At 47.7% G+C, this 25325-nt stretch overlaps 1 protein-coding gene across 1 annotated transcript in view; it reads left to right on the forward strand.

Moving 5' to 3' along the window:
• Positions 1-32: 32 nt before the first annotated feature.
• Positions 33-25325, forward strand: part of LOC125658072 (trans-1,2-dihydrobenzene-1,2-diol dehydrogenase-like) — a 98819-nt gene continuing 73526 nt past the window's right edge. Inside the window, exon 1 of the mRNA XM_048889155.2 lies at positions 33-56. The gene's annotated coding sequence lies outside the window, so the exon portion shown is untranslated. The remainder of the gene's footprint in view (positions 57-25325) is intronic.

A 25325-nucleotide genomic window follows, 5' to 3' on the forward strand; every position in this document is an offset into this window, starting at 1 on the left:
ACGACGATTTCAGTGAATAGGGTTCGTATCAAAATTCATCTTTCTTTGCATCAAAGGTAAGGAGTATAGCGCACTTGTTTCTTGAATATCATTTTTTACAAATATTCTGCTATACAATGTCAGTTTATACTTTTGTTAACCCAAATTACTTAATAAAGATATCTATATGTTGATAGTATCTTTATTTGTTAAGCATAAACATCACCGTCTGGTCGTTTCGGCCTTTTTTCAGTTCGGCCCTAAGTTTTTTCGGCCGTTAGTAGTTTCGGCCTTATGTCGTTTCGGCCCTAGTCGTTTCGGCCTCACTTTAAATTACCTTTGTAATACCAATAAATTAAGTCTTATTTCTCATCTTAATATATCAAAATTGATATTTCTTTGCTGTGTAAACTGTTATATATATCTATGGTGTAAATAAGGAAGTCCACACCATCATTTTTCTCCCTTTTCCTTTTATATCGTATTCATGTTAAGATACTAATTTTAGATGTTAATTTTATGTTTGTGTATATGTTTTAATGCAGGACCACAATGGAAACTAGCTATATGCTAATTTGTGTAATCCAGGATAAATAAAGGCTATTATTATTAATAAACTGGTTCCTTGTTGATCTTGCTTCTCTACATGTGTAGCATCAATCAGCGGGGAACCAGTTTACACCATCAATGCCATTTAGGTTATGACTAGATGGTATCCCTCAAAAGCAGGTGACCCACGAGTTACTTGCCCCTGATCATAGATAGAAAGATAAGTCGTACGTCGAATAATTTCGTAAAGAAATGTGTTTACGATAAAGAAGGCAAAGAAAATTGTTGGGATTTTTTTTTACTAATTAAGATTACTAATTAAACCCTAATTAGCTGAACTATTAAAATGTAAGAAATAAATAAAGCAATGAACGCAATATGGAGAGAAATACGATTTGATAGAAAGTATACAGAGTATTATTTAATTAACATAATTAATCAAACCCTAATTCTCTCAGATGTTAAAAACAGTAAGAAATTTGATATAAAAAACTGTAAGGGACGAGATCAACAGATTGGTTTCGGATAAAAATCTAAATTCAAATAGTTAGGGGGAGGAGGGGGGGGGGTGTTAAAACTTCTGTAAGTTTCTCTCATCCGACATCGATTACACATTAGTCGAAAAAGGAGAAAGACAAGTGACTGTTAAAACTACATGACGATATTACATTTTAATGAACATTTGATAGTTTTAATCTACACTTTCATTTGTGAATAAACAGAAGATAGGGTATACAGAGTTATTTATACTCGTTTGTTCTTACTTGTTAATCGATTATAGTTTAAACACTCATCATATCTAGTTTAGGGGGTCGTTGTGGGGGCGGATAGGGGGGGGGGGACGTAAAAACTATGTGAATTTAGTTTTTTTGTCAGACATTGAACTTTCGATCTCGCCCCTAGGAAGTAGATAAAACAGCGAATGCAACATGGAAAAAAATAATATTTAATAAGAAGTCTTATTAAAAGCAAAACTGATGATATCTAGCGGTGGTCAAAGTAACATATCTTTAGAAATTATTTTTGAAAGTACAGAAGGGTATTTTTGATCAAAAGTTAATCATAGAAATTATTTTAATTACCCCCCCCCCCCCTCATTCAGTACACAAAATCAACTCAAAACTTTCATTCAACATTATAACTCACTAAAAAGACCATTCCTCAAAACCTGCTTTTGGATATCGAGTTAATTATTAAGACCAAACTAACTCAAGATCCAGGGCGATATAAACACCTACTTTTGAGGGATACCAGATAAGCTTTGCCACCCAGCGAGGCCTATGTTAGCCCTGCCTTTCAGGGATACCAAGTTACTTAATAAGGCTCAACTAGCCCAGGTTCCCGGGAGATCTAAACACCTACTTTTGAGGGATACCAGATAAGCTTTGCCACCCAGCGAGCCCTATGCTAGACCTGCCTTTCAGGGATACCGAGTTAATTATCAAGGCTCAACTAGCCCGGGTTCCCGGGCCCTAAAGTCACCTACTTTTGAGAGATACCAGATAAGCTTTACCACCCAGCGAGCCCTATGCTAGACCTGCCTTTCAGGGATACCGAGTTAATTATCAAGGCTCAACTAGCCCGGGTAACCGGGCAATCTACACACCTACTTTTGATGGATACCAGATAAGCTTTACCACCCAGCGAGCCCTATGCTAGACCTGCCTTTCAGGGATACCGAGTTAATTATCAAGGCTCAACTAGCCCGGGTAACCGGACGATCTAAACACTTACTTTTGAGGGATACCAGATAAGTTTTACCACCCAGCGAGCCCTATGCTAGACCTGCCTTTCAGGGATACCGAGTTAATTATCAAGGCTCAACTAGCCCGGGTAACCGGGCCCTAAAGTCACCTACTTTTGAGGGATACCAGATAAGCTTTACCATCCAGCGAGCCCTATGCTAGACCTGCCTTTCAGGGATACCAAGTTAATTATCAAGGCTCAACTAGCCCGGGTTCCCGGGCGATCTAAACACCTACTTTTGAGGGATACCAGATAAGCTTTACCACCCAGCGAGACCTATGCTAGACCTGCCTTTCAGGGATACCAAGTTAATTATCAAGGCTCAACTAGCCCGGGTTCCTGGGCGATCTAAACACCTACTTTTGAGGGATACCAGATAAGCTTTACCACCCAGCGAGACCTATGCTAGACCTGCCTTTCAGGGATACCGAGTTAATTATCAAGGATCAACTAGCCCGGGTTCCTGAGCCCTAAAATCACCTACTTTTGAGGTATACCAGATAAGCTTTACCACCCAGCGAGCCCTATGCTAGACTTGCCTTTCAGGGATACCGAGTTAATTATCAAGGCTCAACTAGCCCGGGTTCCCGGGAAATCTAAACACCTACTTTTGATGGATACCAGATAAGCTTTACCACCCAGCGAGCCCTATCCCAGACCTGCCTTTCAGGGATACTAAGTTCATTAATAGGGCTCAACTAGCCCGGGTTCCCGGGCAATCTAAACACCTACTTTTGAGGGATACCAGATAAGCTTTACCACCCAGCGAGCCCTATGCTAGACCTGCCTTTCAAGGATACCAAGTTAATTATCAAGGCTCAACTAGCCCGGGTTCCTGGGCCCTAAAATCACCTACTTTTGAGGGATACCAGATAAGCTTTACCATCCAGCGAGCCCTATGCTAGACCTGCCTTTCAGGGATACCGAGTTAATTATCAAGGCTCAACTAGCCCGGGTAACCAGGCTTTAAAGTCACCTACTTTTGAGAGATACCAGATAAGCTTTCCACCCAGCGAGACCTATGCTAGACCTGCCTTTCAGGGATACCGAGTTAATTATCAAGGCTCAACTAGCCCGGGTAACCGGGCGATCTAAACACCTACTTTTGAGGGATACCAGATAAGCTTTACCACCCAGCGAGACCTATGCTAGACCTTCCTTTCAGGGATACCAAGTTAATTATCAAGGATCAACTAGCCCGGGTTCCTGAGCCCTAAAATCACCTACTTTTGAGGGATACCAGATAAGCTTTACCACCCAGCGAGACCTATGCTAGACCTGCCTTTCAGGGATACCGAGTTAATTATCAAGGCTCAACTAGCCCGGGTTCCCGGGCCCTAAAGTCACCTACTTTTGAGGGATACCAGATAAACTTTCCCACCCAGCGAGCCCTATGCTAGACCTGCCTTTCAGGGATACCAAGTTTATTATCAAGAATCAACTAGCCCGGGTTCCTGAGCCCTAAAATCACCTACTTTTGAGGGATACCAGATAAGCTTTACCACCCAGCGAGCCCTATGCTAGACCTGCCTTTCAGGGATACCGAGTTAATTATCAAGACTCAACTAGCCCGGGTTCCCGGGCCCTAAAGTCACCTACTTTTGAGGGATACCAGATAAGCTTTACCACCCAGCGAGCCCTATGCTAGACCTGCCTTTCAGGGATACCGAGTTAATTATCAAGGCTCAACTAGCCCGGGTAACCGGGCGATCTAAACACCTACTTTTGAGGGATACCAGATAAGCTTTACCACCCAGCGAGACCTATGCTAGACCTGCCTTTCAGGGATACCGAGTTAATTATCAAGGCTCAACTAGCCCGGGTAACCGGGCAATCTAAACACTTACTTTTGAGGGATACCAGATAAGCTTTACCATCCAGCGAGCCCTATGCTAGACCTGCCTTTCAGGGATACCAAGTTAATTATCAAGGCTCAACTAGCCCGGGTTCCCGGGCGATCTAAACACCTACTTTTGAGGGATACCAGATAAGCTTTACCACCCAGCGAGCCCTATCCCAGACCTGCCTTTCAGGGATACTAAGTTCATTAATAGGGCTCAACTAGCCCGGGTTCCCGGGCGATCTAAACACCTACTTTTGAGGGATACCAGATAAGCTTTACCACCCTGCGAGCCCTATGCTAGACCTGCCTTTCAAGGATACCAAGATAATTATCAAGGCTCAACTAGCCCGGGTTCATGGGCCCTAAAATCACCTACTTTTGAGGGATACCAGATAAGCTTTACCACCCAGCGAGCCCTATGCTAGACCTGCCTTTCAGGGATTCCGAGTTAATTATCAAGGCTCAACTAGCCCGGGTAACCAGGCCCTAAAGTCACCTACTTTTGAGGGATACCAGATAAGCTTTACCACCCAGCGAGCCTTATGCTAGACCTGCCTTTCAGGGATACCGAGTTAATTATCAAGGATCAACTAGCCCGGGTAACCGGACGATCTAAACACTTATTTTTGAGGGATACCAGATAAGCTTTACCACCCAGCGAGCCCTATGCTAGACCTGCCTTTCAGGGATACCAAGTTAATTATCAAGGCTCAACTAGCCCGGGTAACCGGACGATCTAAACACCTACTTTTGAGGGATACCAGATAAGCTTTACCACCCTGCGAGACCTATGCTAGACCTGCCTTTCAGGGATACCAAGTTAATTATCAAGGATCAACTAGCCCGGGTTCCCGGGCCCTAAAGTCACCTACTTTTGAGGGATACCAGATAAACTTTCCCACCCAGCGAGCCCTATGCTAGACCTGCCTTTCAGGGATACCAAGTTTATTAATAGGGCTCAACTAGCCCGGGTTCCCGGGCGATCTAAACACCTACTTTTGAGGGATACCAGATAAGCTTTACCACCCAGCGAGCCCTATCCCAGACCTGCCTTTCAGGGATACTAAGTTCATTAATAGGGCTCAACTAGCCCGGGTTCCCGGGCGATCTAAATACCTACTTTTGAGGGATACCAGATAAGCTTTACCACCCAGCGAGACCTATGCTAGACCTGCCTTTCAAGGATACCAAGTTAATTATGAAGGCTCAACTAGCCCGGGTTCCTGAGCCCTAAAATTACCTACTTTTGAGGGATACCAGATAAGCTTTACCACCCAGCGAGCCCTATGCTAGACCTGCCTTTCAGGGATACCGAGTTAATTATCAAGGCTCAACTAGCCCGGGTTCCCGGGAGATCTAAACACCTACTTTTGATGGATACCAGATAAGCTTTACCACCCAGCGAGCCCTATCCCAGACCTGCCTTTCAGGGATACTAAGTTCATTAATAGGGCTCAACTAGCCCGGGTTCCCGGGCAATCTAAACACCTACTTTTGAGGGATACCAGATAAGCTTTACCACCCAGCGAGCCCTATGCTAGACCTGCCTTTCAAGGATACCAAGTTAATTATCAAGGCTCAACTAGCCCGGGTTCCTGGGCCCTAAAATCACCTACTTTTGAGGGATACCAGATAAGCTTTACCACCCAGCGAGCCCTATGCTAGACCTGCCTTTCAGGGATTCCGAGTTAATTATCAAGGCTCAACTAGCCCGGGTTCCTGAGCCCTAAAATTACCTACTTTTGAGGGATACCAGATAAGCTTTACCACCCAGCGAGCCCTATGCTAGACCTGCCTTTCAGGGATACCGAGTTAATTATCAAGGCTCAACTAGCCCGGGTTCCCGGGAGATCTAAACACCTACTTTTGATGGATACCAGATAAGCTTTACCACCCAGCGAGCCCTATCCCAGACCTGCCTTTCAGGGATACTAAGTTCATTAATAGGGCTCAACTAGCCCGGGTTCCCGGGCAATCTAAACACCTACTTTTGAGGGATACCAGATAAGCTTTACCACCCAGCGAGCCCTATGCTAGACCTGCCTTTCAGGGATACCGAGTTAATTATCAAGGATCAACTAGCCCGGGTAACCGGTCGATCTAAACACCTACTTTTGAGGGATACCAGATAAGCTTTACCCTAATTATGGTGTTCTTAAACCTAACCCTAGTTGCCCGCCTAATTAAAATATCAAGTCTCGTGGGTAGAGTAATTAAGGTGTGGGCACGGCGTGGGTGTTAGATCCTGCGGAAATCGCCAAGTTTTAATGTGCCCCAACCCCCGGGACGCTAGGGGTTTTTTTTGGACAAAGTTATGGCAAAATCCCTAAAAAGGCGAAAAATGCCCTTAAACTCTGATTTCCCATAAAGGATTAGATAAAACTAACTAGGGGTTGAATAGGGGGTCAAAATTAAGGGCTAACCCTGTGGGAAGGGATAGCCCAGCACCCCTAGAAATATGGCTCCAAGGGACCCAGGAACGAGGATGGTCTGAGGGGTATAACCAACTTACCCTATAATAATGTCTAAGTACAAAAGTACTTCATTTTTTTGGGTTAATAGTATGTTTTTCTTTTTCCTTGGATTTTTACTTGGATTTTTACCCTGGTCCGAGGGACAATGGTTGAAAACCTACCCTCCCAAAATTGCAGCCCGATCCCCAACTTGGGGGCTGGGGATGGACTTTGAAGTTGTTTTTTTTTAAGCCAAGACTGGCCCTAACATCTCATATCGGTGGCCAGTTCGAGCCTTTTTTCAACCCCCACCCCGGGTGCTAAGCGCCCCCTCAGAGATTTTTTCTGGGTGGGGTAATAAAGAGTGGACCCTGCCCTACGGATCTGGCAAGTTTCGCGCCTGAAATCAGCCTGGAAAGGGGATAGGATGATGTTTTACTAAGGTAGCCACTTGCCCTTAAAGTGCAGGGCTCGCTCTAAAAGGGTTTTTCAGGGTTGTGCCCCTTTAGAAAAGGGGGTTAGACCCCTTCTTTCAACCCCAAAGGACCCCCAACATTTCAGATCGGCTCCTAAAAGGATATTACAGAAGTCAAAGGCGACGGGTGACACTCCAGTTACTTCCCGGAGGCCTTGGGGTTGGTCTTGGCCCCTAGCCCCTATTTTCAACCATGGGGCAATAGAGTGGGGCCAGGTCATGTTTGGGTGCTAAGGGGTCTTCGGTAGCCCCAAAGACTTGGGCTCAGTGAAGAATCAAAGTCGCCGACTCGCCCCAAAAGGGTGGGGCTAGGGTGGGGGTCAGACAGATCCTTTGCCCTTGACCCAGGCACCTGATTTTTGGGTCCCGAATTGCACAATCCTTTCTATGTTGGCCCTGTAAAGGGCAACAAGATCCCTCAACGGATCTTGGAGATAGCGTCTTTCAAAAATTGCCCATTTTCACCAGTTTGGCCATTGGGGGACTTCAGTCCTGACCCCATATCTCCGCTACCCTCTACGACGCTGTTCTTTTGGGATCTCATAGGGGAGGTTTGGGGTCCCATCTCACGTGAATGTTGATTCCCTAGCACTAAGGCTTCTAGGACTTCCGGCCCTTCAAAAAAGTAGAAAAAAGTGAAAAAATCGACTTGGGCCCCACTTGACCCCTGATTTCAAGGGGCCAAATTTCCCCCGTGGGAGTCGAGGGCTGTCCCTTAAGAGGTTCCTCGCGAAAATTGGAACCCTCCAACCCCCTCGACCTTAGGGCAACGACTCTTAGAAAAAAGGTCGAAAATGGAAACATGGGGTCCATTGGGGAGTTGTTGTCAACAAACCTTTTGAGGATAGACAATGCCTCTCTAGGATTGGGTAAAACATAGATGGGGCTCAAACGCACTCAAAAATGACCCAAAATTCGAAGGTTACCATATGGGCCCTTCGACCCCAAGGGGCAACAGACCCCATGAGGGGCGACTACCATCCCTATTAAGGGTCCTCCGGTAATTTGAGCTCTCTAGCCCCATCAGTTCCGGACCCGCGAAAAAATGATTTTGAGGTGATGACCGGGAAGGGACAAAATTCCGACTTTTCAAAAAAAAAAGGGGGGGGCTCACTGGCCCCGGACCTGTTGGGGTCGCGTCCCCGAAGGGCCCTTCAGCTCATACTAGACCCGGAAGCCCAAACACCCCCAAAAAGTTATTCAAAAAGGAAAATCACTCGTGCGAACAATGCTTGCATGGGGCATATTGGCCCCATGGGGTCCGAGAGGCACCCCATGGAAGGGGCCTCGAACCGATTGGGGGCCCATTGCCCCATCCGTTCCAGAGCACCAAACCTTAAAAGAAAAGGAGTACTCCCCATGGGATTCCCGATGACCGGAGGGGCCATGTCACCCCATGAGGATTTCGGATCGCCCCCTTCCGAGGGTCCCTCTGTCGAATTGGGGACCCTTTGCCTCACTTCTGTCAGGTAGCCATTTTGGCCCTAAAACACTTAGACAATTTTCCAGGACCCAGTAGCCATTTCTGCCCTCCAAGTAGCCAAGTAGCCCTATAAAAATCACCCCTCTTTCCAGCAAGCACGGTGACCATACCTCGGGACCTAGGGACCCCATTTTCCGCACAGGAACTCCCAGAAAGGGGCTCTGTTGACCCCTAGAAGGATCGAAAGTGGATTGGGGTCACCCCTTTAGAAGGGTGTGGTCATGGTGGGTATTTAGCCCTCTAGCCCGAATACGGCCCCATGGGGCCACAGAGTGCGACCCCAACATTTCTCGCACAGAAAGGGGTCTGGTTTGGCCCCATCCAGTAGGTCTCAGTCCTGACTATAAAAATGTTGGCCCCATCCCTGATGGCCCCTGACCCCACTGGGGCTCTGGGACCCCACAGGGATCGAGATCGCCCCCTTCCAAGGACCCTTTTCCAAATTGGGGTATCCTAGCCTCATCGACCCCGGACCTACAGGTCTTGCACTAGAGGGTGATCACTCAGGAAAATCCTGCCCCAGGGGGCAAACTGGACCCATGGGGCATCAAGGGGGCCCCATCCAAGGTCCTTGTCCCAATTTCAGTTCCGTAGCCCCTTCCACTCCGGAGCTACAAAATTTGCAAAAAGGGTCCAAAAGAGAAAAAGGGGCTATTTCGGAGGGTTCATATCTCGGTACCCGAAGTACTGGGGGACCCTATTTTTTGCCCCCCCCCCGACCCCTCGAGGGGTTCTCTTACGATCCCTGGAAAGGCAGGTCCCTAAAGGGACCCACAATAGTTTGGGGCCACCCTCTTAAAAGGGTCATGTCAGGTAACATTTATGGCCCTTAGCCCCAAATGGATCCCACGTTGGCACAGAGTTGGGCCCCACTAATCTTCAAAACAAATAGGGTTAGGTCTGACCCCATCATGAGGGGCTTGACCGGTGGTTAAAAAATTCTAGCCCCACCCATGGGGACTGATGACCCCAAGGGGACCCATTTGCCCCACAGGGACCGAGAACGGACCTCTCTTAAGCCCCATCCTAAATTGGGGCCCGCTAGCCCATCGATCCCAGCGCTACACGTCTACCAGTGAAGGGTGACCCATTTTTCAACTCCGGCCACAAGGGGCAAACTGGTCCCCAGAACCCTCGAAGGTGACCCCTCTCAAGGTCTCTCCCGAACTTTGAGTCTTCTGGCCCCACAAGTTTGGCAGTGACCCCTCTTTTAAAAAGGCTGTTATTCAGGTAGCGAAAATGGCCCTAAAAGGTAGTCAAAATGGCACTTAAACAAAAACGTAAACAATCCCAGAAGTTTGAGAGTGAGCCATTTTTTCAGATTGCGGATCTTCCGGTAGCCAAAACGGTTATTAAAAAACGTTTAAAATCCCCAACTTTCGATTGGTCATATCTCAGGACCGAAAGTACCTAGGAACCCCATTTTTTGACCCTGGATCCCTCGAAGGGTTCTTGGTTGATCCCCGGAAGAATAGATCCCTAAAGGGGCCGGCAATAGTTTGGGGCCACCCTCTTCAAAGGGTCATGTCGGGATAAGGTTTTTAGCTCTTTGCCCAAACTCGACCCCATGGGGCCATACAGTTGGGCCCAATAATATTAGCCCCTCAAAAAATATGGGGCTGATCCCATCAAGTGGGGCTCAGTCAGCAGTCTAAAAATTCTTAACCACCCTTTGGTGACCCCTGACCCCAAGGGGGCAAATTTGCCCCACAAGATTAGGGAACGGACCCCTCTTATCCCCCAGTCCCAAATGGGGTCCTCTAGCCCCATCGACCCCAGAGCTACAAGTCATCGAGTAAAGGGTGTCACCCTGAAACACTTGGGTCCCAAGGGGGCAAATGAGCCCCATGGGGCTCCAAGCCGCTCTCCTTGAATGCCTCTGCCCAAATTTGGGTCCCCTAGCTCCACCCACTCTCGAGCCCCATAACTTGCAAAGAGGGTCGAAATCGGCAAAGTGGGGCTCTGTTGGAGGGTTTATATCTCGGGACAGGAAGTAGCTAGGGATCCCATTTTTTGGCCCTGAACCCCATGAAGGGGTTCTGTCGACACCCTGAAGAACAGGTCCTTTGAGGGGCCGGCAAAAGTTTGGAGTCACCCTCTTAAAAGGGTCATGTCGGGGTAGGGTTTTTAGCCCTTTGCCCCAAATCGACCTCATGGGGCAATACAGTGGGGCCCCATGATATTAGCCACTCAAAAAATTGGGGGCTGACTCCATCAAATGGGGCTCAGTCGGCAGTCTAAAAGTTCTTAACCCCCCTTTGGACACCCCTGACCCGAAGGGGAAAAATTTGCCCCCACGGGTGCCTAGACCGAACCCCTCGTAGTCCCCATCCCAAATTAGGGTCCCCTAGCCCAATCAACTTTAGAGCTAGAAGTCCTCCAGTAAAGGGTGTCACTAAAAAACATTGGCCTTAAGGGGAAAATGAACCCCAGGGGGCTCGAAGACGTTCCCTTTGAAGGCCCCTGCCTAAATTTGGGTCCCCTAGCCCCATCCAATCTCGAGCCCCAACACTTCGAAATCGGCAAAAGGGGGCAAATTTCTAGTCTCATATCTCGGGACCGGAAGTACCTAGGGACTCAATTTTTTAGCCCTGGACCCCTCGAAGGACTTTCTGTCGACACCCGGAAGGGCAGGACCAAAAGGGGGCTTTACAATAGTTTGAGGTCACCCTCTTCAAAGGGTCATGCCGGGGTAGGGTTTTTAGCCCTTTGCCCCAAATCGACCCCAAGTGGGCACAGAATGGGGCCCCACTAGTTCTGAAAACGAATAGGGTTAGGTCTGGCCCCATCATGAGGGGCTCGACCAGTGGTTAAAAAATTCTGGGAACTGCTGACCCCAAGGGGGCCAATTTACCCAACAGGGGCCGAGAACGGACCCTTCTTACGCCCCATTCCAAATTGGGGTGCTCTAGCCCCATCGACCCCAGAGCTACACGTTTTCCAGTAAAAAGTGACCTTTCTAAAACTTCTGCCTCATTGGGGCAAACTGGCCCCAGGGGGCTCGAGAGAGACAACACGGAAGGCCCCTCCCTAATCTTGAGTCCTCTGGCCCCACCCATTTGGCAGTCACGGGTCTTTGAAAAAAGCCATAATTCCGGTAGCCAAACCTGCCCTTAAAAGTAACCAAAATTGCCCTTAAAATGTAAAATTCTCCATTTCTCCAATGGGCCATAATTCGGTACCGGAAGTACCTAGGGACCCCATCTTCTCAAAAACTGACCCCAAATGGGGCCCTCTGATGACTCAGCGAAGGCCAGGCCTCATGAGGGGACCAGAGTGGATTGGCATGACAACTTTAGAAAGGTAGGGTCGTGATAGGTGTTTTGCCCCTTAGGACCCCATGGGGCAACAGAGTGGGGCCAGTCCTTTTGCCACTCGGGAAAAGTCCGGTCTGGCCCCATCAACTTCGGCCCAGTCGGAATTCAAAAAATGTTGGCCCCACTTTTAAGGACCCCTGACCCCAAAAGGGCCGATTTGTCCCAAAGTGACCGAGAACGGACCCCTTTTAGGCCCCATCCCAAATTGGGGTCCTCTAGCCCCATCGACCCCAGACCTACAAGTCCTCCAGTAAAGGGTGTCACCCACTTTAGCCCCACTGGGGCAAATAAGTTCCATGGGGCTCCAAGGCGCTCATCACGAAGGCCCCTCCCCAAATTGGGTCCCCTAGCCCCACCCATTCTCGAGCCCCAAAACTTGCAAAAAGGGTCGAAATCGGCCAAGGGGGCTCTCTTTGAGGGCTCATATCTCGGTACCGGAAATACCTAGGGACCCCAGTTTTTAATCCTGGACCCCACGAAGGGTCTTCGGACGACCCCTATAAGGGCAGGTTCTTAAATGGTCTCACAATAGTTTGGGGTCACCCTCTTAAAAGGGTCATGTCGGAGTAGGGTTTTTCTTATGTATAGCAACCATTGGTGTAGCACCAATCATCGGGGAACCAGTTTAGGTTGAGACCCAATCGGAATTCCTTGAATGTCTCGCGCACTATCATTCTCTCAACAAAGGGGGCGTTACGCAAGCTTCTCTTACCAGAGGTGGCGTTACGCAAGCGTCGCTTATACCTCTGTCAACGTTTGGAATCACGTGATAATATAATCACATGATATAAACAATTATTCTCGTTTCCTTTCCCTTTAAAAGTAGCGCACAGAACACTGGGTAGAGAATGGCGCACTATGTCGAGTGCACAAGACATTCGAGGCGTTCCGATTGGGTTGGGACCTAGGTAAACTGGTACCCTGTTGATCTCGCTTCTCTCGTGTGAAGCACCAATCAGTAGGGAACCAGTTTAGGACCTAAGGTAGTCTCGTGCAACCAGACGCTCGGCTGTCTCCAGAAATCTCCGACGAGCAGAGATTTTCGTTGCAGATTTGCCGAGACAGCCGAGTGTCTGGTTGAACGAGACTAGACCTAGGTCGGGTATGACGTAACAATAGAAGCCGGGAGCGGTATGACGTAGGAATGCAAAAGCGTACAAACTCACCGTCGAGGCCTCACTGCGTCACCTATGTATAGACATCTCCTATGTGACGCAGTACAATATACAGATTTGTATATTGTGAGTCCGTGATTATCACGCGGGCAAATAACACTAAAGAAGTAGTTCGTAGTTAAAGCTTGAAAATATTGACATTAAGAGCATATATATAAAAGTATGGATTTTATTTTAAATATAAAATGATCAAAAGATCATTAAAGAGAAGGGAGACTGTTCAAATTATAGTGTAAAGTAATAAACTTGTTGTTTACGTTCTTGATTTGAACTATTTACGTTTGACATTATGGTTCTTTTTTCGTCATTCTACAGTGACGTCACACAGTATACAATCGCTATCCCATAATGCCTAACTGGAAGAATTTGGTTTGTGAGCAAACGAACTCTGGCGGAAGTTTGAAGAGCGATATGACGTTAAGTCGAGCATGACGTAACAATGGGAGTTATTAGCTTTACGTCGGGAAAATAACGTTAAAAAAATTGAAATAGCAGAGAACACAATGACGTAACAATTGCAGTAATATGTGATATAGGTGTAATGGTATTTTGTAGTATGGGTGGTGGTATGTGGAGTATGGGCAGTGTAATAGTATGTGGTGTATAGGTTGTAGTTGATAGTGTATGGGTGGTATACACCACATACCACCACCCATACAATCACCTATATCACCTCCTATACATACATGGTACCACTGGCACACTTATTATTAACACCTTTAAATACTACGCCGACTTGATCGATTTTTCCCTTGTCATTGCTACGTCATAGCGCTCTTGGCTTTCTCAATTTTTTCTGCGTTATCATTACAACATAGCGCTCCCAACTTCTATTGTTACGTCATATCCGACTTGACGTCACAGGTCTCTTGTATTTTTATATCATACCCTAAACTGGTTCCCCGCTGATTTGCAAGAGAAGCGAGGTCAACAGGGTACCATTTCATATCATACCCGACCTAGTTCATCCCAATCGTAACTACTCGGCTATTTCCGCAACCGCAAATGAACCTCATATGTGGATCGACGCCATCATAGTCTATTACCATGTGTACAGAAATGCAACTATGACGTCACAGGCGTACGTTACAATATGAAACGCGAGCTTTCAAATGCATTTAAGATATCATACATGTCTAAGGTATTCTACCACTATTATTTTTTACTTTTATGTTTATGTATTGGAGTGAATAAGACGTTAATGATACCAAAACTGAATCTCTGGTGAAAATATAAATAATACATTATACAAGGATTCGGTTTTGGCCTTTTAACCTAATCCACAGGCGCGCTTCCGGCGAAGAAATGCATCAATTTGATGCAATTCTTGCGCCGATCCACGTCCGAGTCTTTTTACCGGTTACGGAAAAAGGCGAGCGCGTGATCCGATTGAGTCCATCCTAATCCTACGTCATTGACATTTTACGTTATAGCGCTAATGGCTTATATTGTTACATCATCACTTGACCTTTGACCCACCTATCAATGCTGTTTATACTTACAAGGAATGTGATATTGCAGAAAAGAAGGATCAATTATACGCGTAACTCTCAATTAGATTTTTCACCCAAGATTTATAATAAATCATTTCTTTTTATGGTAATGTTGGTATATCAGTAACAATTCTGATTACATATACATGTAGTTGCAATGTCTCAAGCTCTCTCAATGCAATGATACATGCTTTTGCCCAAAATATGATGATATATCTTGAGTATATATTTGAATACAGATAAAAATATTATTATCTTACCTTCACTCAGTGGACTTATTGATTAAACTGCAAAATCAAAATAAATGAGGAGCCTTTCTTTTATACTGCAGTCGGAGAGAGAGGGGGAGAAAAAGAAAGGGAGAGAGAGAGGGATGAATAGAGAGATAAAGAGGTGAGAATGAGAGAGGGAGATAAAGAGGAGAGGGTAGAGAGTGAAGGGAGAGAGGGGAAGGGTGGTACAGAGAGAGGAGGAAGAAGACAGGAGACATGGAGAGAGAGGAGGAGGAAGGGTGGGGAGAGAGAGGGGCAAGAGAGAAAGGGAAAGACAGGCATGGAGGCATTGAGTAGGGAGAGATAGATTAGACCGAGAGTGAGTGAGAGGAAAGGTGGGAGGAGGTAGACAGACAAGAGAGCGAGAGAAAGAAAGACAAGAGAGCGAGAGAAAGAAAAACTAACAACTAACACCCAATATAATATGTGCACACATTCATTTACAAACTATCATAGCTGATGAGCTTAATCAGTCTATCAAAAATTAAAATTCCGTACTAAATGTTGTTTTAATTTGATCTAGTCAATGCAACATGGTGATTATTTCATAACGTTTAAGGATGTCCATGGAGATTTTTTTATCATTACAGTGTAACGTCATTTCCATTACAGTACGAAGTGTTTCTCATTTACTAGTATTATACATCTTAGTTCCATAGTAATAACTATGCTAGGCGCGAAATACGTTATTGTAATAGCTTCATTTGTGCACAATAGTCCCCAAAGGCAGCTTAGCAAAACACCATAGGAATTGGCTTAGCTGTCCAAGGATTACTAACTCTGTATCTCTAAAAGGCAGATCTTATGAATCGATCTTTGTATAGGAAATCAAAAATACTATCCTTAAAAGGCAGATTAGTACCGTAGCCTACAAATCGTACTACACTCGTCGTTATGCGTTGCTGATTAACTCAGTATCCCTGAAAGGCAGGTTTGCCATAGGGCTCGCTGGGTGGCAAAGCTTATCTGGTATCCCTCAAAAGTAGGTGTTTAGATCGCCCGGGAACCCGGGCTAGTTGAGCCTTGATAATTAAATCGGAATCCCTGAAAGGCAGGTCTAGCATAGGGCTCGCTGGGTGGTAAAGCTTATCTGGTATCCCTCAAAAGTAGGTGATTTTAGGGCCCAGGAACCCGGGCTAGTTGAGCCTTGATAATTAACTTGGTATCCTTGAAAGGCAGGTCTAGCATAGGGCTCGCAGGGTGGTAAAGCTTATCTGGTATCCCTCAAAAGTAGGTGTTTAGATCGCCCGGGAACCCGGGCTAGTTGAGCCCTATTAATGAACTTAGTATCCCTGAAAGGCAGGTCTGGGATAGGGCTCGCTGAGTGGTAGAGCTTATCTGGTATCCCTCAAAAGTAGGTGTTTAGATCTCCCGGGAACCCGGGCTAGTTGAGCCTTGATAATTAACTCGGTATCCCTGAAAGGCAGGTCTAGCATAGGGCTCGCTGGGTGGTAAAGCTTATCTGGTATCCCTCAAAAGTAGGTGACTTTAGGGCCCGGGAACCCGGGCTAGTTGAGCCTTGATAATTAACTCGGTATCCCTGAAAGGCAGGTCTAGCATAGGGCTCGCTGGGTGGTAAAGCTTATCTGGTATCCCTCAAAAGTAGGTGACTTTAGGGCCCGGGAACCCGGGCTAGTTGAGCCTTGATAATTAACTCGGTATCCCTGAAAGGCAAGTCTAGCATAGGGCTCGCTGGGTGGGAAAGCTTATCTGGTATCCCTCAAAAGTAGGTGATTTTAGGGATCAGGAACCCGGGCTAGTTGAGTCTTGATAATTAACTCGGAATCCCTGAAAGGCAGGTCTAGCATAGGTCTCGCTGGGTGGTAAAGCTTATCTGGTATCCCTCAAAAGTAGGTGTTTAGATCGTCCGGGAACCCGGGCTAGTTGAGCCCTATTAATAAACTTGGTATCCCTGAAAGGCAGGTCTAGCATAGGGCTCGCTGGGTGGTAAAGCTTATGTGGTATCCCTCAAAAGTAGGTGACTTTAGGGCCCGGGAACCCGGGCTACTTTACCCTTGATAATTAACTCGGTATCCCTGAAAGGCAGGTCTAGCATAGGGCTCGCTGGGTGGTAAAGCTTATCTGGTATCCCTCAAAAGTAGGTGACTTTAGGGCCCGGGAACCCGGGCTAGTTGAGCCTTGATAATTAACTCGGTATCCCTGAAAGGCAGGTCTAGCATAGGGCTCGCTGGGTGGGAAAGCTTATCTGGTATCCCTCAAAAGTAGGTGATTTTAGGGCTCAGGAACCCGGGCTAGTTGAGTCTTGATAATTAACTCGGAATCCCTGAAAGGCAGGTCTAGCATAGGGCTCGCTGGGTGGTAAAGCTTATCTGGTATCCCTCAAAAGTAGGTGATTTTAGGGCCCGGGAACCCGGGCTAGTTGAGCCTTGATAATTAACTTGGTATCCTTGAAAGGCAGGTCTAGCATAGGGCTCACAGGGTGGTAAAGCTTATCTGGTATCCCTCAAAAGTAGGTGTTTAGATGGCCCGGGAACCCGGGCTAGTTGAGCCCTATTAATGAACTTAGTATCCCTGAAAGGCAGGTCTGGGATAGGGCTCGCTGGGTGGTAAAGCTTATCTGGTATCCCTCAAAAGTAGGTGTTTAGATCGCCCGGGAACCCGGGCTAGTTGAGCCCTATTAATAAACTTGGTATCCCTGAAAGGCAGGTCTAGCATAGGGCTCGCTGGGTGGTAAAGCTTATCTGGTATCCCTCAAAAGTAGGTGACTTTAGGGCCCGGGAACCCGGGCTAGTTGAGACTTGATAATTAACTCGGTATCCCTGAAAGGCAGGTCTAGCATAGGGCTCGCTGGGTGGTAAAGCTTATCTGGTATCCCTCAAAAGTAGGTGACTTTAGGGCCCGGGAACCCGGGCTAGTTGAGCCTTGATAATTAACTCGGTATCCCTGAAAGGCAGGTCTAGCATAGGGCTCGCTGGGTGGGAAAGCTTATCTGGTATCCCTCAAAAGTAGGTGATTTTAGGGCCCAGGAACCCGGGCTAGTTGAGCCTTGATAATTAACTTGGTATCCTTGAAAGGCAGGTCTAGCATAGTGCTCGCAGGGTGGTAAAGCTTATCTGGTATCCCTCAAAAGTAGGTGTTTAGATCGCCCGGGAACCCGGGCTAGTTGAGCCCTATTAATGAACTTAGTATCCCTGAAAGGCAGGTCTGGGATAGGGCTCGCTGGGTGGTAAAGCTTATCTGGTATCCTTCAAAAGTAGGTGTTTAGATCTCCCGGGAACCCGGGCTAGTTGAGCCTTGATAATTAACTCGGTATCCCTGAAAGGCAGGTCTAGCATAGGTCTCGCTGGGTGGTAAAGCTTATCTGGTATCTCTCAAAAGTAGGTGACTTTAGGGCCCGGGAACCCGGGATAGTTGAGCCTTGATAATTAACTCGGTATCCCTGAAAGGCAGGTCTAGCATAGGGCTCGCAGGGTGGTAAAGCTTATCTGGTATCCCTCAAAAGTAGGTGTTTAGATCGCCCGGGAACCCGGGCTAGTTGAGCCCTATTAATGAACTTAGTATCCCTGAAAGGCAGGTCTGGGATAGGGCTCGCTGAGTGGTAGAGCTTATCTGGTATCCCTCAAAAGTAGGTGTTTAGATCTCCCGGGAACCCGGGCTAGTTGAGCCTTGATAATTAACTCGGTATCCCTGAAAGGCAGGTCTAGCATAGGGCTCGCTGGGTGGTAAAGCTTATCTGGTATCCCTCAAAAGTAGGTGACTTTAGGGCCCGGGAACCCGGGCTAGTTGAGCCTTGATAATTAACTCGGTATCCCTGAAAGGCAGGTCTAGCATAGGGCTCGCTGGGTGGTAAAGCTTATCTGGTATCCCTCAAAAGTAGGTGACTTTAGGGCCCGGGAACCCGGGCTAGTTGAGCCTTGATAATTAACTCGGTATCCCTGAAAGGCAAGTCTAGCATAGGGCTCGCTGGGTGGGAAAGCTTATCTGGTATCCCTCAAAAGTAGGTGATTTTAGGGCTCAGGAACCCGGGCTAGTTGAGTCTTGATAATTAACTCGGAATCCCTGAAAGGCAGGTCTAGCATAGGTCTCGCTGGGTGGTAAAGCTTATCTGGTATCCCTCAAAAGTAGGTGTTTAGATCGTCCGGGAACCCGGGCTAGTTGAGCCCTATTAATAAACTTGGTATCCCTGAAAGGCAGGTCTAGCATAGGGCTCGCTGGGTGGTAAAGCTTATGTGGTATCCCTCAAAAGTAGGTGACTTTAGGGCTCAGGAACCCGGGCTACTTTACCCTTGATAATTAACTCGGTATCCCTGAAAGGCAGGTCTAGCATAGGGCTCGCTGGGTGGTAAAGCTTATCTGGTATCCCTCAAAAGTAGGTGACTTTAGGGCCCGGGAACCCGGGCTAGTTGAGCCTTGATAATTAACTCGGTATCCCTGAAAGGCAGGTCTAGCATAGGGCTCGCTGGGTGGGAAAGCTTATCTGGTATCCCTCAAAAGTAGGTGATTTTAGGGCTCAGGAACCCGGGCTAGTTGAGTCTTGATAATTAACTCGGAATCCCTGAAAGGCAGGTCTAGCATAGGGCTCGCTGGGTGGTAAAGCTTATCTGGTATCCCTCAAAAGTAGGTGATTTTAGGGCCCAGGAACCCGGGCTAGTTGAGCCTTGATAATTAACTTGGTATCCTTGAAAGGCAGGTCTAGCATAGGGCTCACAGGGTGGTAAAGCTTATCTGGTATCCCTCAAAAGTAGGTGTTTAGATCGCCCGGGAACCCGGGCTAGTTGAGCCCTATTAATGAACTTAGTATCCCTGAAAGGCAGGTCTGGGATAGGGCTCGCTGGGTGGTAAAGCTTATCTGGTATCCCTCAAAAGTAGGTGTTTAGATCGCCCGGGAACCCGGGCTAGTTGAGCCCTATTAATAAACTTGGTATCCCTGAAAGGCAGGTCTAGCATAGGGCTCGCTGGGTGGTAAAGCTTATCTGGTATCCCTCAAAAGTAGGTGACTTTAGGGCCCGGGAACCCGGGCTAGTTGAGCCTTGATAATTAACTCGGTATCCCTGAAAGACAGGTCTAGCATAGGGCTCGCTGGGTGGGAAAGCTTATCTGGTATCCCTCAAAAGTAGGTGATTTTAGGGCTCAGGAACCCGGGCTAGTTGAGTCTTGATAATTAACTCGGAATCCCTGAAAGGCAGGTCTAGCATAGGTCTCGCTGGGTGGTAAAGCTTATCTGGTATCCCTCAAAAGTAGGTGATTTTAGGGCCCAGGAACCCGGGCTAGTTGAGTCTTGATAATTAACTTGGTATCCTTGAAAGGCAGGTCTAGCATAGGGCTCACAGGGTGGTAAAGCTTATCTGGTATCCCTCAAAAGTAGGTGATTTTAGGGCTCAGGAACCCGGGCTAGTTGAGTCTTGATAATTAACTCGGAATCCCTGAAAGGCAGGTCTAGCATAGGTCTCGCTGGGTGGTAAAGCTTATCTGGTATCTCTCAAAAGTAGGTGACTTTAGGGCCCGGGAACCCGGGATAGTTGAGCCTTGATAATTAACTCGGTATCCCTGAAAGGCAGGTCTAGCATAGGGCTCGCTGGGTGGTAAAGCTTATCTGGTATCCCTCAAAAGTAGGTGTTTAGATCGCCCGGGAACCCGGGCTAGTTGAGCCCTATTAATGAACTTAGTATCCCTGAAAGGCAGGTCTGGGATAGGGCTCGCTGAGTGGTAGAGCTTATCTGGTATCCCTCAAAAGTAGGTGTTTAGATCTCCCGGGAACCCGGGCTAGTTGAGCCTTGATAATTAACTCGGTATCCCTGAAAGGCAGGTCTAGCATAGGGCTCGCTGGGTGGTAAAGCTTATCTGGTATCCCTCAAAAGTAGGTGACTTTAGGGCCCGGGAACCCGGGCTAGTTGAGCCTTGATAATTAACTCGGTATCCCTGAAAGGCAGGTCTAGCATAGGGCTCGCTGGGTGGTAAAGCTTATCTGGTATCCCTCAAAAGTAGGTGATTTTAGGGATCAGGAACCCGGGCTAGTTGAGTCTTGATAATTAACTCGGAATCCCTGAAAGGCAGGTCTAGCATAGGTCTCGCTGGGTGGTAAAGCTTATCTGGTATCCCTCAAAAGTAGGTGTTTAGATCGTCCGGGAACCCGGGCTAGTTGAGCCCTATTAATAAACTTGGTATCCCTGAAAGGCAGGTCTAGCATAGGGCTCGCTGGGTGGTAAAGCTTATGTGGTATCCCTCAAAAGTAGGTGACTTTAGGGCCCGGGAACCCGGGCTACTTTACCCTTGATAATTAACTCGGTATCCCTGAAAGGCAGGTCTAGCATAGGGCTCGCTGGGTGGTAAAGCTTATCTGGTATCCCTCAAAAGTAGGTGACTTTAGGGCCCGGGAACCCGGGCTAGTTGAGCCTTGATAATTAACTCGGTATCCCTGAAAGGCAGGTCTAGCATAGGGCTCGCTGGGTGGGAAAGCTTATCTGGTATCCCTCAAAAGTAGGTGATTTTAGGGCTCAGGAACCCGGGCTAGTTGAGTCTTGATAATTAACTCGGAATCCCTGAAAGGCAGGTCTAGCATAGGGCTCGCTGGGTGGTAAAGCTTATCTGGTATCCCTCAAAAGTAGGTGATTTTAGGGCCCGGGAACCCGGGCTAGTTGAGCCTTGATAATTAACTTGGTATCCTTGAAAGGCAGGTCTAGCATAGGGCTCACAGGGTGGTAAAGCTTATCTGGTATCCCTCAAAAGTAGGTGTTTAGATCGCCCGGGAACCCGGGCTAGTTGAGCCCTATTAATGAACTTAGTATCCCTGAAAGGCAGGTCTGGGATAGGGCTCGCTGGGTGGTAAAGCTTATCTGGTATCCCTCAAAAGTAGGTGTTTAGATCGCCCGGGAACCCGGGCTAGTTGAGCCCTATTAATAAACTTGGTATCCCTGAAAGGCAGGTCTAGCATAGGGCTCGCTGGGTGGTAAAGCTTATCTGGTATCCCTCAAAAGTAGGTGACTTTAGGGCCCGGAACCCGGGCTAGTTGAGACTTGATAATTAACTCGGTATCCCTGAAAGGCAGGTCTAGCATAGGGCTCGCTGGGTGGTAAAGCTTATCTGGTATCCCTCAAAAGTAGGTGACTTTAGGGCCCGGGAACCCGGGCTAGTTGAGCCTTGATAATTAACTCGGTATCCCTGAAAGGCAGGTCTAGCATAGGGCTCGCTGGGTGGGAAAGCTTATCTGGTATCCCTCAAAAGTAGGTGATTTTAGGGCTCAGGAACCCGGGCTAGTTGAGTCTTGATAATTAACTCGGAATCCCTGAAAGGCAGGTCTAGCATAGGTCTCGCTGGGTGGTAAAGCTTATCTGGTATCCCTCAAAAGTAGGTGATTTTAGGGCCCAGGAACCCGGGCTAGTTGAGCCTTGATAATTAACTTGGTATCCTTGAAAGGCAGGTCTAGCATAGGGCTCGCTGGGTGGTAAAGCTTATCTGGTATCCCTCAAAAGTAGGTGTTTAGATCGCCCGGGAACCCGGGCTAGTTGAGCCCTATTAATGAACTTAGTATCCCTGAAAGGCAGGTCTGGGATAGGGCTCGCTGAGTGGTAAAGCTTATCTGGTATCCTTCAAAAGTAGGTGTTTAGATCTCCCGGGAACCCGGGCTAGTTGAGCCTTGATAATTAACTCGGTATCCCTGAAAGGCAGGTCTAGCATAGGTCTCGCTGGGTGGTAAAGCTTATCTGGTATCTCTCAAAAGTAGGTGACTTTAGGGCCCGGGAACCCGGGATAGTTGAGCCTTGATAATTAACTCGGTATCCCTGAAAGGCAGGTCTAGCATAGGGCTCGCAGGGTGGTAAAGCTTATCTGGTATCCCTCAAAAGTAGGTGTTTAGATCGCCCGGGAACCCGGGCTAGTTGAGCCCTATTAATGAACTTAGTATCCCTGAAAGGCAGGTCTGGGATAGGGCTCGCTGAGTGGTAGAGCTTATCTGGTATCCCTCAAAAGTAGGTGTTTAGATCTCCCGGGAACCCGGGCTAGTTGAGCCTTGATAATTAACTCGGTATCCCTGAAAGGCAGGTCTAGCATAGGGCTCGCTGGGTGGTAAAGCTTATCTGGTATCCCTCAAAAGTAGGTGACTTTAGGGCCCGGGAACCCGGGCTAGTTGAGCCTTGATAATTAACTCGGTATCCCTGAAAGGCAGGTCTAGCATAGGGCTCGCTGGGTGGGAAAGCTTATCTGGTATCCCTCAAAAGTAGGTGACTTTAGGGCCCGGGAACCCGGGCTAGTTGAGCCTTGATAATTAACTCGGTATCCCTGAAAGGCAAGTCTAGCATAGGGCTCGCTGGGTGGGAAAGCTTATCTGGTATCCCTCAAAAGTAGGTGATTTTAGGGCTCAGGAACCCGGGCTAGTTGAGTCTTGATAATTAACTCGGAATCCCTGAAAGGCAGGTCTAGCATAGGTCTCGCTGGGTGGTAAAGCTTATCTGGTATCCCTCAAAAGTAGGTGTTTAGATCGTCCGGGAACCCGGGCTAGTTGAGCCCTATTAATAAACTTGGTATCCCTGAAAGGCAGGTCTAGCATAGGGCTCGCTGGGTGGTAAAGCTTATGTGGTATCCCTCAAAAGTAGGTGACTTTAGGGCCCGGGAACCCGGGCTACTTTACCCTTGATAATTAACTCGGTATCCCTGAAAGGCAGGTCTAGCATAGGGCTCGCTGGGTGGTAAAGCTTATCTGGTATCCCTCAAAAGTAGGTGACTTTAGGGCCCGGGAACCCGGGCTAGTTGAGCCTTGATAATTAACTCGGTATCCCTGAAAGGCAGGTCTAGCATAGGGCTCGCTGGGTGGGAAAGCTTATCTGGTATCCCTCAAAAGTAGGTGATTTTAGGGCTCAGGAACCCGGGCTAGTTGAGTCTTGATAATTAACTCGGAATCCCTGAAAGGCAGGTCTAGCATAGGGCTCGCTGGGTGGTAAAGCTTATCTGGTATCCCTCAAAAGTAGGTGATTTTAGGGCCCAGGAACCCGGGCTAGTTGAGCCTTGATAATTAACTTGGTATCCTTGAAAGGCAGGTCTAGCATAGGGCTCACAGGGTGGTAAAGCTTATCTGGTATCCCTCAAAAGTAGGTGTTTAGATCGCCCGGGAACCCGGGCTAGTTGAGCCCTATTAATGAACTTAGTATCCCTGAAAGGCAGGTCTGGGATAGGGCTCGCTGGGTGGTAAAGCTTATCTGGTATCCCTCAAAAGTAGGTGTTTAGATCGCCCGGGAACCCGGGCTAGTTGAGCCCTATTAATAAACTTGGTATCCCTGAAAGGCAGGTCTAGCATAGGGCTCGCTGGGTGGTAAAGCTTATCTGGTATCCCTCAAAAGTAGGTGACTTTAGGGCCCGGGAACCCGGGCTAGTTGAGCCTTGATAATTAACTCGGTATCCCTGAAAGACAGGTCTAGCATAGGGCTCGCTGGGTGGGAAAGCTTATCTGGTATCCCTCAAAAGTAGGTGATTTTAGGGCTCAGGAACCCGGGCTAGTTGAGTCTTGATAATTAACTCGGAATCCCTGAAAGGCAGGTCTAGCATAGGTCTCGCTGGGTGGTAAAGCTTATCTGGTATCCCTCAAAAGTAGGTGATTTTAGGGCCCAGGAACCCGGGCTAGTTGAGTCTTGATAATTAACTTGGTATCCTTGAAAGGCAGGTCTAGCATAGGGCTCGCAGGGTGGTAAAGCTTATCTGGTATCCCTCAAAAGTAGGTGATTTTAGGGCTCAGGAACCCGGGCTAGTTGAGTCTTGATAATTAACTCGGAATCCCTGAAAGGCAGGTCTAGCATAGGTCTCGCTGGGTGGTAAAGCTTATCTGGTATCTCTCAAAAGTAGGTGACTTTAGGGCCCGGGAACCCGGGATAGTTGAGCCTTGATAATTAACTCGGTATCCCTGAAAGGCAGGTCTAGCATAGGGCTCGCTGGGTGGTAAAGCTTATCTGGTATCCCTCAAAAGTAGGTGTTTAGATCGCCCGGGAACCCGGGCTAGTTGAGCCCTATTAATGAACTTAGTATCCCTGAAAGGCAGGTCTGGGATAGGGCTCGCTGAGTGGTAGAGCTTATCTGGTATCCCTCAAAAGTAGGTGTTTAGATCTCCCGGGAACCCGGGCTAGTTGAGCCTTGATAATTAACTCGGTATCCCTGAAAGGCAGGTCTAGCATAGGGCTCGCTGGGTGGTAAAGCTTATCTGGTATCCCTCAAAAGTAGGTGACTTTAGGGCCCGGGAACCCGGGCTAGTTGAGCCTTGATAATTAACTCGGTATCCCTGAAAGGCAGGTCTAGCATAGGGCTCGCTGGGTGGTAAAGCTTATCTGGTATCCCTCAAAAGTAGGTGATTTTAGGGATCAGGAACCCGGGCTAGTTGAGTCTTGATAATTAACTCGGAATCCCTGAAAGGCAGGTCTAGCATAGGTCTCGCTGGGTGGTAAAGCTTATCTGGTATCCCTCAAAAGTAGGTGTTTAGATCGTCCGGGAACCCGGGCTAGTTGAGCCCTATTAATAAACTTGGTATCCCTGAAAGGCAGGTCTAGCATAGGGCTCGCTGGGTGGTAAAGCTTATGTGGTATCCCTCAAAAGTAGGTGACTT

The sequence above is a fragment of the Ostrea edulis genome, chromosome 9 (genome assembly GCF_947568905.1).
Source record: "Ostrea edulis chromosome 9, xbOstEdul1.1, whole genome shotgun sequence".
Lineage (NCBI taxonomy): Eukaryota > Metazoa > Mollusca > Bivalvia > Ostreida > Ostreidae > Ostrea > Ostrea edulis.